The sequence below is a fragment of the Trachemys scripta genome, chromosome 13 (assembly GCF_013100865.1).
Source record: "Trachemys scripta elegans isolate TJP31775 chromosome 13, CAS_Tse_1.0, whole genome shotgun sequence".
Classification (NCBI taxonomy): Eukaryota; Metazoa; Chordata; order Testudines; family Emydidae; genus Trachemys; species Trachemys scripta.
In genome coordinates this window covers 8398697-8407946 of record NC_048310.1, presented here as the reverse complement: position 1 = coordinate 8407946, position 9250 = coordinate 8398697, and the positions used below count along the sequence as shown (strand labels likewise).

Genomic DNA, 9250 nt, shown 5'->3' with positions numbered 1-9250 from the left:
TTTTGGGGATGGCAAGAACACAACATTCCCATCCTGTGGCTCAGCTGATAGTGTTAAGTGCTTCACACACTGGCCCAAGCAATGGAAAAGCTCTCAAGGGGCCTCCTTCTGGGTGATCATGGGGGTCTCTGTTGAATGATCGTTCTGTCTTAGGATCCAGACTCCCCAGCTGTCAAATGTTCATGAGGCCTCCAATTCAGCAGCTTATCTTCTCTTACATCATAAAGAAATAGGTGGAAACCAGCCAAGGGCACATAGAAGGGAAGATACGGCAGGAGTGGGGAAACGGTCAAGGGGAATACAAGCGTATTTATAAAATCAGAACAATGAATCCACGGCGTTCTGATAAGAGCTGCAGGAGCTATTTTTTACTCTCAAATCTGAATTTGGATTTTGATTGTTTTGGTTCCCCCTGCCCTTTAAAATAAAAACACCTTTTAGTGGGTGGAAAGGGTTAATATGCTAGCCTTTTATTTATGGTCTGAATTCAGATCTACCTGAGGGCCGAAGGAAATGAGCTGTGTGAACTTAGAATAGCAGGGTTGGAAGGGAACTCAGGAGGTATCTAGTCCAACCCCCTGCTCAAAGCAGGACCAATCCCCAGACAGATTTTTGCCCCTAGATCCCTAAATGGCCCCCTCAAGGATTGAACTCATAATCCTGCGTTTAGCAGGCCAATGCTCAAACCACTGAGCTATCCCTCCCCCCTTAGCCTAGTCCCTGATGGGCATTTGTTCCTATCATACTTAGAACACAGCTCACAACACTCAACACAGTCTTAAACAATTGGCTTGAAGGGTGGCCTGCATTTGTAAACAGCAGGGGATTTGCAATCTAGCCAGCAGGGCTGAAATCCATTGGCAGAGCTGCATTGGGAGACTCACACAGTATTGCCCTGGCTTGAAGCCTGGCCTCTGAAAGTGTTATCAATTGCTCGCGTTCATGAACATTAAAGATATCAAACTTTCCTTTTTTTAATAGCCGCTCAAAGGAAATGCAAATTTAGATCAAGGTCAGAGGCATAAAAAGTTCTTTTTCTCATGCTCTCTTTTGTGGAAATACTAGGGCTCATATGGTGGCGGTAATGATATATCTTCGTGCAATGTCAGAGCACAGGCTTGATTCATGGGCACACATGACTGTGTATATCACTCACGTCATTTACTGTAAAGTGATGCACCCAAGGGCATGAGATTATCATCCTCAGAAGATCCAGCAGTAGTCCATGAGGGTTGCACTAATCAAAATCCTCTACGGCCGCACTGTTCTCCCCCATGTGGTGCGAGTAGCAGGTCTCATGTGTGTCTATTATCTTCTAATGTTGCTTTGGGGGTTGTTTGCTAGTGATGCACAAGGGCCATAAAGTGTTTGTATTAGATATGCATCCACATAAGTGAGATCAAACTGACCGCTAGGGAAAGAACCCATCAACAATTAAGCATGTCAGTTGAGTAACTTTGCTCAGGGGAGTAGTCCCATTTAATTCAATGAAACCACTCACCTGAGTAAAATTATTCATGTCTGCAGGATTAGGTCTTAAGGTTGTACCACAAAGTAGCACCCAATCGATTCCTATACATGCTTAACTAGATATACAAGGTTACGCTTCAGTTCTTTGTGATGACCAGACATTTACCTGAACAAAGCTGACCAAACTCTAGATAGGAGAGGAAACTTCCAAAATTACTACATCTAGGAATATTTTGGGGAAAGTTGAAGAACAGGATTTTTTGTTTAGAAAATAAAATCTAGCTCTTTTCATCAGTAGATTGCTAAGCACTTTACAAAGGAGAGCAGTAAAAATACCCCTATTTTACAGATAGGGAAACTGAGGCACGGAGCAGCAAAATGACTTGCCCAAGGTCACCCAGCAGTGCAGTGGCAGAGCTAGGAATAAAACCCAGCTCTCCTGACTCCTAGTCTAGTGCTCTGTCCATGAGGTCGCACTCTCCTACTGCTTTTAAATCATGAAGAAAATAACGTATTTTCATTCATGTCCTATGACAATCCCCTGAGTGGGTATTAAAAAAAAAGATTCTAAACTCATGTTTAAAATAACTTATGTATCTTGGACACCCTTCCAAGTTCATCTCATGAATTTTGTGCATTAAGCCAAGGTCTTATATACTGTGTCATCAAGGGATCACATTTACAAATAAGATTAAGAAGTGAAATAAAATCACGCTAGAAGAAGATAACTCACTCGCTGGCACAGAGCTTGAAGCTGAATTGATCTCCTGGCACATGTGCACACTCTTACGGCTGCCAATAACACCCAGCAATTAGTCAGAGCTACAGTACACAGTGTTTATAGTCAAGGGTTGTAATGAAATCAACATCTTCTCTCCTGAAGGGAACTTAACCCCTGTGTGTTTATTTAATAGCACAAAAAAAGTCCCCCCAAGGATCATGTCAGAGAACTGTGTAGTGAAATACTGGTTTTGATCTGAGAATGATTTGGTATGCAATGTATACATAACTTCTTTATATCGGTATCTGCCAACAACAGAAAATCATTTTTTTAGTGTGCTCTAGTAGATAGGGCCCTGGACTGGAACTCAGGAGACAGGGGTTTTATTCCTGGCTTTGACCCTGGACAAGGCATTCATCTTTCTGTTCCGGTTTGCCCTCCCACGCTTTGCCTGTAAGAACTTTGGGACAGGAGCTATTTCTTTCTATATGTTTGTTAGCCCCTAGCACAATGACAGCTCTAGGGGCTATTGGAATATGAATAATCCTATTAAGATCCACCGTATTTGAACCTTAACAGAAGAGATTTCCCTCCCCCTGTGGCAAATTACTTTACATATATGGAGATATACCTATCTCATAGAGCTGGAAGGGACCCTGAAAGATCATTGAGTCCAGCCCCCTGCCTTCACTAGGCAGGACCAAGTACTGATTTTGCCCCAGATCCCTAAATGGCCCCCTCAAGGATTGAACTCATAACCCTGGGTTTAGCAGGCCAATGCTCAAACCACTGAACTATCCCTCCCCCCTTATATAACATTTACATTTCCTTCCACTTCTGCCTTTTCTAATGAACTTTGCAGTTTGTGTAAACAAAGAAATGAGATATGGCAGTTTGGGGTGGAGGTGAGCATAACACATTTATATCAATAGTGTAGTGGGAAACACTGGGTGCTGTCGATAGCCTGAGATGAGCGATGAAAGGTTCGGGATATATTCCAGCTATGTTAATAGGCAGCTTGTTGGTTTGTTTACAGAATCCTGAGCTCAGACCTAAATTCTTTTGACTTGTGATTCAGAAGCAGGAAGGATTGCGTGGGAATAATGAAGTGGAAAAGCCAAGAATGGGATAAATACTGGTGTTTGTCTCCACTAAAAGGTGAGATGAAAGAGTTTTCTACCTGCCAAAAGGTGAGTTCAATAATTTAGCTGTCTAGGGATCAAGTTTTAAATACCTAGACTCCTTAAAATCTAGCGGGGTTGACTCAACCCTTTTCTCTTCCAAAATGAATAAAGGGTGATGCAATTTATTGTGTATGGGTCTTTCAGCAGAGATCGCATGAATCAAAATCCTATGGGACAGATTGTGCCCATATGGGTCTGAATTGCCTCAGGAGAAGAGCCAAAGGGGCATTTTGCTTCAAGTAGGCATGATGCCTGCTCTAGTGTCCCAGGGTGTAGGAGGTGTATGCCCAGTGTTACACCTCTTAAGTGGATGTAGACTGAACGCCCCGTCACAGTTAGCCAGCTTTGCTGGGAGAGTGCAAACTCACAGGTCTTCTTTAGAGTGGCTTGTGTACCTCTGGGTGCGAGGAGATACTAGTTCCTGCACTCAGGTGAGGGACCAAGTTTGTGGAAAGCCATTAGGGGCACAAAGACAGAGAAAGCTTCTTAACCCTCCCCTCTGTGAGCCACAATCCAGCTCTTTAAAAGCAGATGTTCCCTGGCAGGCATAAAAACGTGGGTGCAATCACCATGATTTATACCACATTTGTATATCAATTTAGGGCCATCATTTTCAAATACCCTGGGCAAAAGCTTGGATGCCTTTTGCGGGGGCGGGACGGGGACGAGGCAGCGGGGCACCTAGTTGAAAATGAAGCCCTCGGTTTAGTACAACCTCTGATTCCACAATTCAGCACCCAGTTCGAATCTCTTCTCACCCTTGGAGTTCTTGCTGCTTTGGCTTCCTCCAAAGCTTTTACCCAACATCCCTCGGCCTCCTAGAGAGCTTTCCCCGTCCTGGCTACATATGGAGAACTGCCAATTCCATTGTCAACAAGCAAGTTGCTGATTCGTTGAAGAGAGATGAAGAGGATGGGGCAGTTAGAAGTTTGCAAAAACAGAAAGATTTTAATGAAGAGTGCTCAGTATTTATATTATTCTTCTTTTCCCTGTTTAGCATTTCATATTACATCCTCACCTGCACCTGTTCCACTCTTCCATGTATATGGTCTCCGTATTTCCAGCTTTGTAGCTCTCCAATTTATATTGACATTTTCTGTGTTGGATAACTCTCTTTTCTTTGTCCATAGGAGGGGGCCGAATTGGTTGCTATGGTAGATCATCTTCAAGTACTGGCTAGTTTGGAAGGGGGAAGACGAGGTGAGTGTCAGGATGAAAAGAGAGCAGGAACTCATAACAGTCAAGGTATAACATGATGAAGCCTGGACTAGGGGGATTGTAATTGGAATGGATGGATTTTCTGAGATATTTTGAGGAGACAACCAGCAGGATTTAGTGACCGTATCTATCCATGGGGAAGAGGGAGAAGGAGACATGGGATTCAACAATGAAACCAAGGTGGTGGAGCGTCTGACAGCTATGGAGAAGGGAGGGGGAGGGGAGGATCTCGGAGGAAAGATAGGCAATTTTGTCTTTAACATGTTGAGTTTACATTGCTGTCGCATGTTGAGGAGTAGATGTCAGAGATATCTGGAGATGGCTAATTGTCCAGGAAATCTTTACAGCAGAAACAACGATCACTTTAGCCACTGTCAGGCCATTAATGTTTCAGTTTCTAAATAGCACTGGCTCATTTCCCCATAAAACTCCTTCTCCCAGGTCTCAATAAATGGTTTTAATCTAGTAATCATCCAAACTTTTAAGTGGTTATGTGGCAACCCCTTTATATGCGCTTCATTTCAGCTCCACATATAAACACATTGCAAATTAGCAATCAGGTTAAACCCCATTTCACAGTGATAATCTGATGCAAACCAGACACTGATTCATATGCATCAGTCAAAACAAACATACCTGTGGACCATCAAACATAAATTTCTTCCATACTGCTGCATTATAGATTGAGTAACTTGTATGTCTTTTCTTTCGCCACGGGGCTGTAACTTGGTTCCTTTGCAATAGCAGGATTCGAGAAACACTGTTAGAAGACATGGGAACAGCTTTAGGGGAAACGAGCTGGCCTAGTATTTAAAGTGAATGTAAACATGTTAGGGTCAGATTTCAGGAAGCTTTAGAGCCAGCCAATAGAGAAAAACAGGAACAAGATTTGTAGATTTTAAACCCAGAAGGGACCACTGTGATCATCTAATCTGACCTGCATAACACAAGGCCTTGGAGCGTTCCCAGAATAACTCCTGGAGGTGCAGTGGGCTAACCCTGGAAACCTGGGTGCAAACTAGATCTCAGATTCGTTTCCAAATTAAAATGCATTTCGTATCTCACCACAAGCCCCATTTATGTAAGCTAAAAAGCTCACTCGATAGTAGAACCAGTCAAAATATTTTGAAACTTTTGAAGAAAATTTGTTGCCAGCATTTTCCATATTTTTTTATTTGCTGTTTTGCAACCAACGTACAGCGTGGTCAAGATAGTTAAAAAAATCAAACTGTTGATGACTTTTTTTTTTTAAACATTTTCACAACACTTTTTCTGCATTTTTTGACCTGCTCTACCAGGCAGCTGAGTAAATTTTAGCCTGATTGACAAATTTTGATCAGAGATATTGGAATAGCAGAACATCACAGGTCTGAATCACCTGGAATTTATGCACATTTTGCTGGAGGGGCTCTATTTATTTCAATGGTGTTACTGCAGAATTAATCAACAGTACGATAGGCAATCCGGTTGTATAGGCTGTGGCTGAGGTGAATTGGCAGAGCTGTCTATGGAAAGCAGGCAGAGTACTTAACTTCATTATGCCTGGCCCAAGCCAGCCGCCTTAACCCATCACTTTCAAAAGCACAAAATTCACAGATACATTAAAATAAGAAGTGTTTTAGGGAAAAGACAAAGATTTTTTTAAAAGTCATATGGTATTACATGGGGTAGAATTCTAACCCAGAAATATCTGAGGAATGTTTTATAGCTATATGATAAGGCCAAAAAGTATTTTCATTAGAGCTGATCAAAAAAACAGAACTTCAGTCCCATGGGCGATTCCACTACTTTGACGTTTGGACAAATCATGACAAAAAGTCAAAATATCAACACTTTTCATGAATGAAAAATTCCAGCAAATGTTGATTCGGAAATGTGGAAGCATTTCATTCCATGTCGACATGAACCTCTGTGTCCACATGAGCTGCTGCAATACATCATGGTAGTCTCATGCCTGCAGTGAATCATGGGAGAAGTAGTCCAGGTGGGAAGCCCAGCCCAGAGGAAAGAATGAGGGCATGAGACACCCAAATTATAGTTGTCATAAAGCATTGCAGCAGCTCAGGAGGGTTCAAAGATTAATGTCAAACCAACCGGGAACAAAATGTTTTGATTTGAAAATGTCAGCAAAATTGTCATTCCCACAAAAATTTTGATTTTGCAGAAAACACGTCCATTGAAAAACACAGAAGGAACATTCCAAATAGCTATAATCATGAGCTATTGCTAATGAAACAGAGGAACATGAAAGTAGAACTGGGATGTAATCAGCTGAATCTGAATTAAAAGAAACATATTTGATTTAAAGTTTTTAAAGATCTGAAATTTTCATGCAAGATTATGCTAATCCACTTTCTGAACTATAGTTACCCTTGCACAATCTGTCAGATTGGAGAACAAATCTATTTCCCCCCCATTAATGAAAGGAAGCAAAAATATTCCAGTCTACTTTATACAAATTTATTGTGGCATGTTCTGGAATCTAGCTTGAGTGATAAACACATATCCTATTATCTTTTCTTCCGCCTGCTTATTGGCAATGGTTAGTAATCTTTCAGTTATGGAAAGCCAAATGTGAGCCAGTATTTTCCATTATGGTTGTAATTTTGGCCTGTAATTTTATCACTCGAATCTAAATCCACTTCAGAAACACAATAAACTAATTGTCACTGAATAAACTGAAACTTTTGAGTGGTTTATAGAAGTGATTTAATAAAAGAAGAATAAAAAACAAATGTTAACCACAATATTTTTGGCAAAAATGGTACAATATTTCTTTCTATTCTGCTCATTTGAACACAAGTATCCACCCTAGCTTTTAAATGCAGTCATACAGGTTTTCTTTCTCTTGGATAATGTAGCAGCAGATTTGTCCAGTGTGATTTGACTTTTCTTTAAAGCAAAGTAAACAGATCAAATTTCTATGCAACAAAGATACCCTCTTTCTAATTTTTTAAACATATTCAATGCTAAGTGTTAACAATATGGCTGTGTTCTCACATAGTTATAGTCATTTTCACAATTTGCATAGCTAAACACTTCAGAGCCCATTGTAAGTTTATGTTAGGCAATAATCTGAATGACTACTGGTTAGCCTGCTTCACTTCATTCATATTAAGAAACAATATACAGAGGATATAAAGTGATCAGCTATGTTTATGCTGAAGAAAAAAAGGATTGCATAACTAGTAAACAGGGAATTTGTGTTTGAACGTTGACAGGCTTCTGCTAATCACTTATGAATGAAAATCTTTTGCAAAACCTCCAAGCACAGACAAATCTGGAAATGTCAAACAATGGAAAGTCTACGAACAGTATTTCCAGCAAAAAGCTAAAAGACATTAGTAACTCTTTTATTGTGGTGGTTTTTATGTTGACACATGAAAATTTGCAAAGCATGGCTGTGTGCAGAAAAAAAGCCCCATACTGATTCATAAACCAGATCCATTTAAGAAAGCAACATAAATCTGCCTATTATACATTAATAATTAATACTGAGGCTGATTGCCCATTCTGACTGGCCTGTGCTCGGCCCAGGAATGGGGTGGGAGGGCCTTATCTCACCTTTCGGCCTGTATTCTGGGTCTGCGCAAGGACCAGTTCTATCCTCAATGTCAATTAGAGCAGCCCTGAATCTGCTCTTACTTGTGTTCTGTTGCAACAGGGGCCATTACAGCAGCCAGAACACATTGGCCCTCTAACTATTCCTCTCACCTGGCTGCAATCTTGGCACACTCCATATCAGAAAGGCAGCAAGAGGAGGTAGTTTATGAGAACATAAGAATGGCCATACTGGTTCAGACCAATGGTCTGTCTAACCCAGCATCCTGTCTTCTGACAGTGCCCGGTGCCTGATACTTCTGAAGGAATGAACAGAACAGGGCAATTATTGAGTGATCCATCCCCTGTCATTCAGTCCCAGCTTCTGGAAGTCAGAGGTTTAGGAACACCTGGAGCATGGGGTTGCGTCCGTGCCCATTTTGGCTAATAACCATTGATCAACCTATCCTCCATGAACTTATCTAATTCTTTTTTTATCCTAGTTATAACACACAACCTAGGTTTGTTACCAGAGGGAACTGTTTCTGCCCCTTTATGTTATTGAAGAAGTGTAAAGGGGCCAGGACAGATAACTGACCCCACAGCCAGCTACGGATAGTTATTTTTCCTCATGTTTATGCCGCTATTGAGTTTCTTTCCTTTGATTCCATTCTAGCCAACATAGATTTTCATACTGCACCATCACTGTGGTATCTGGGCACCATGGAATGGAGAAAAACAGACAAAACAAGGATTAATGTCTCCCCCCTTCCTTCTAACTCCTGGAGGTGCATCTCAGAAGTGGGTTTTTTACCCACGAAAACGTATGCCCAAATAAATCTGTTAGTCTTTAAGGTGCCACCAGACTCCTCGTTGTTTTTGTGGATATTGACTTACACAGCTACCCCCCTGATCCTGGAGGTGTAGTTAGTTGCAGGAGGGGCAGGATGTTTGCTTGGTTTAGTACAGTCATGTGTCCATTATTGTGGAAGAGCCAAATCAAAGATGTGGGTTTCCTTAGGTCTGTGGTCTTGCTCAACCCCTGTGGGGGGGCATTCTGCCAGGAAAGCTCTATCCCCGGTTCCTACATGTCTAAACCTTGCTGCTGAGGGTTCCG

At 41.5% G+C, this 9250-nt stretch overlaps 1 long non-coding RNA gene across 1 annotated transcript; it reads left to right on the top strand.

The window, feature by feature from the left end:
* The first annotated feature begins 3133 nt into the window (after positions 1–3133).
* Positions 3134–9026, top strand: LOC117886646. Its single transcript, XR_004648011.1, has 3 exons — positions 3134–3349; positions 4506–4575; positions 8810–9026. It is a non-coding gene; the product is annotated as an uncharacterized LOC117886646 (long non-coding RNA).
* The last annotated feature ends 224 nt before the right edge of the window (positions 9027–9250 follow it).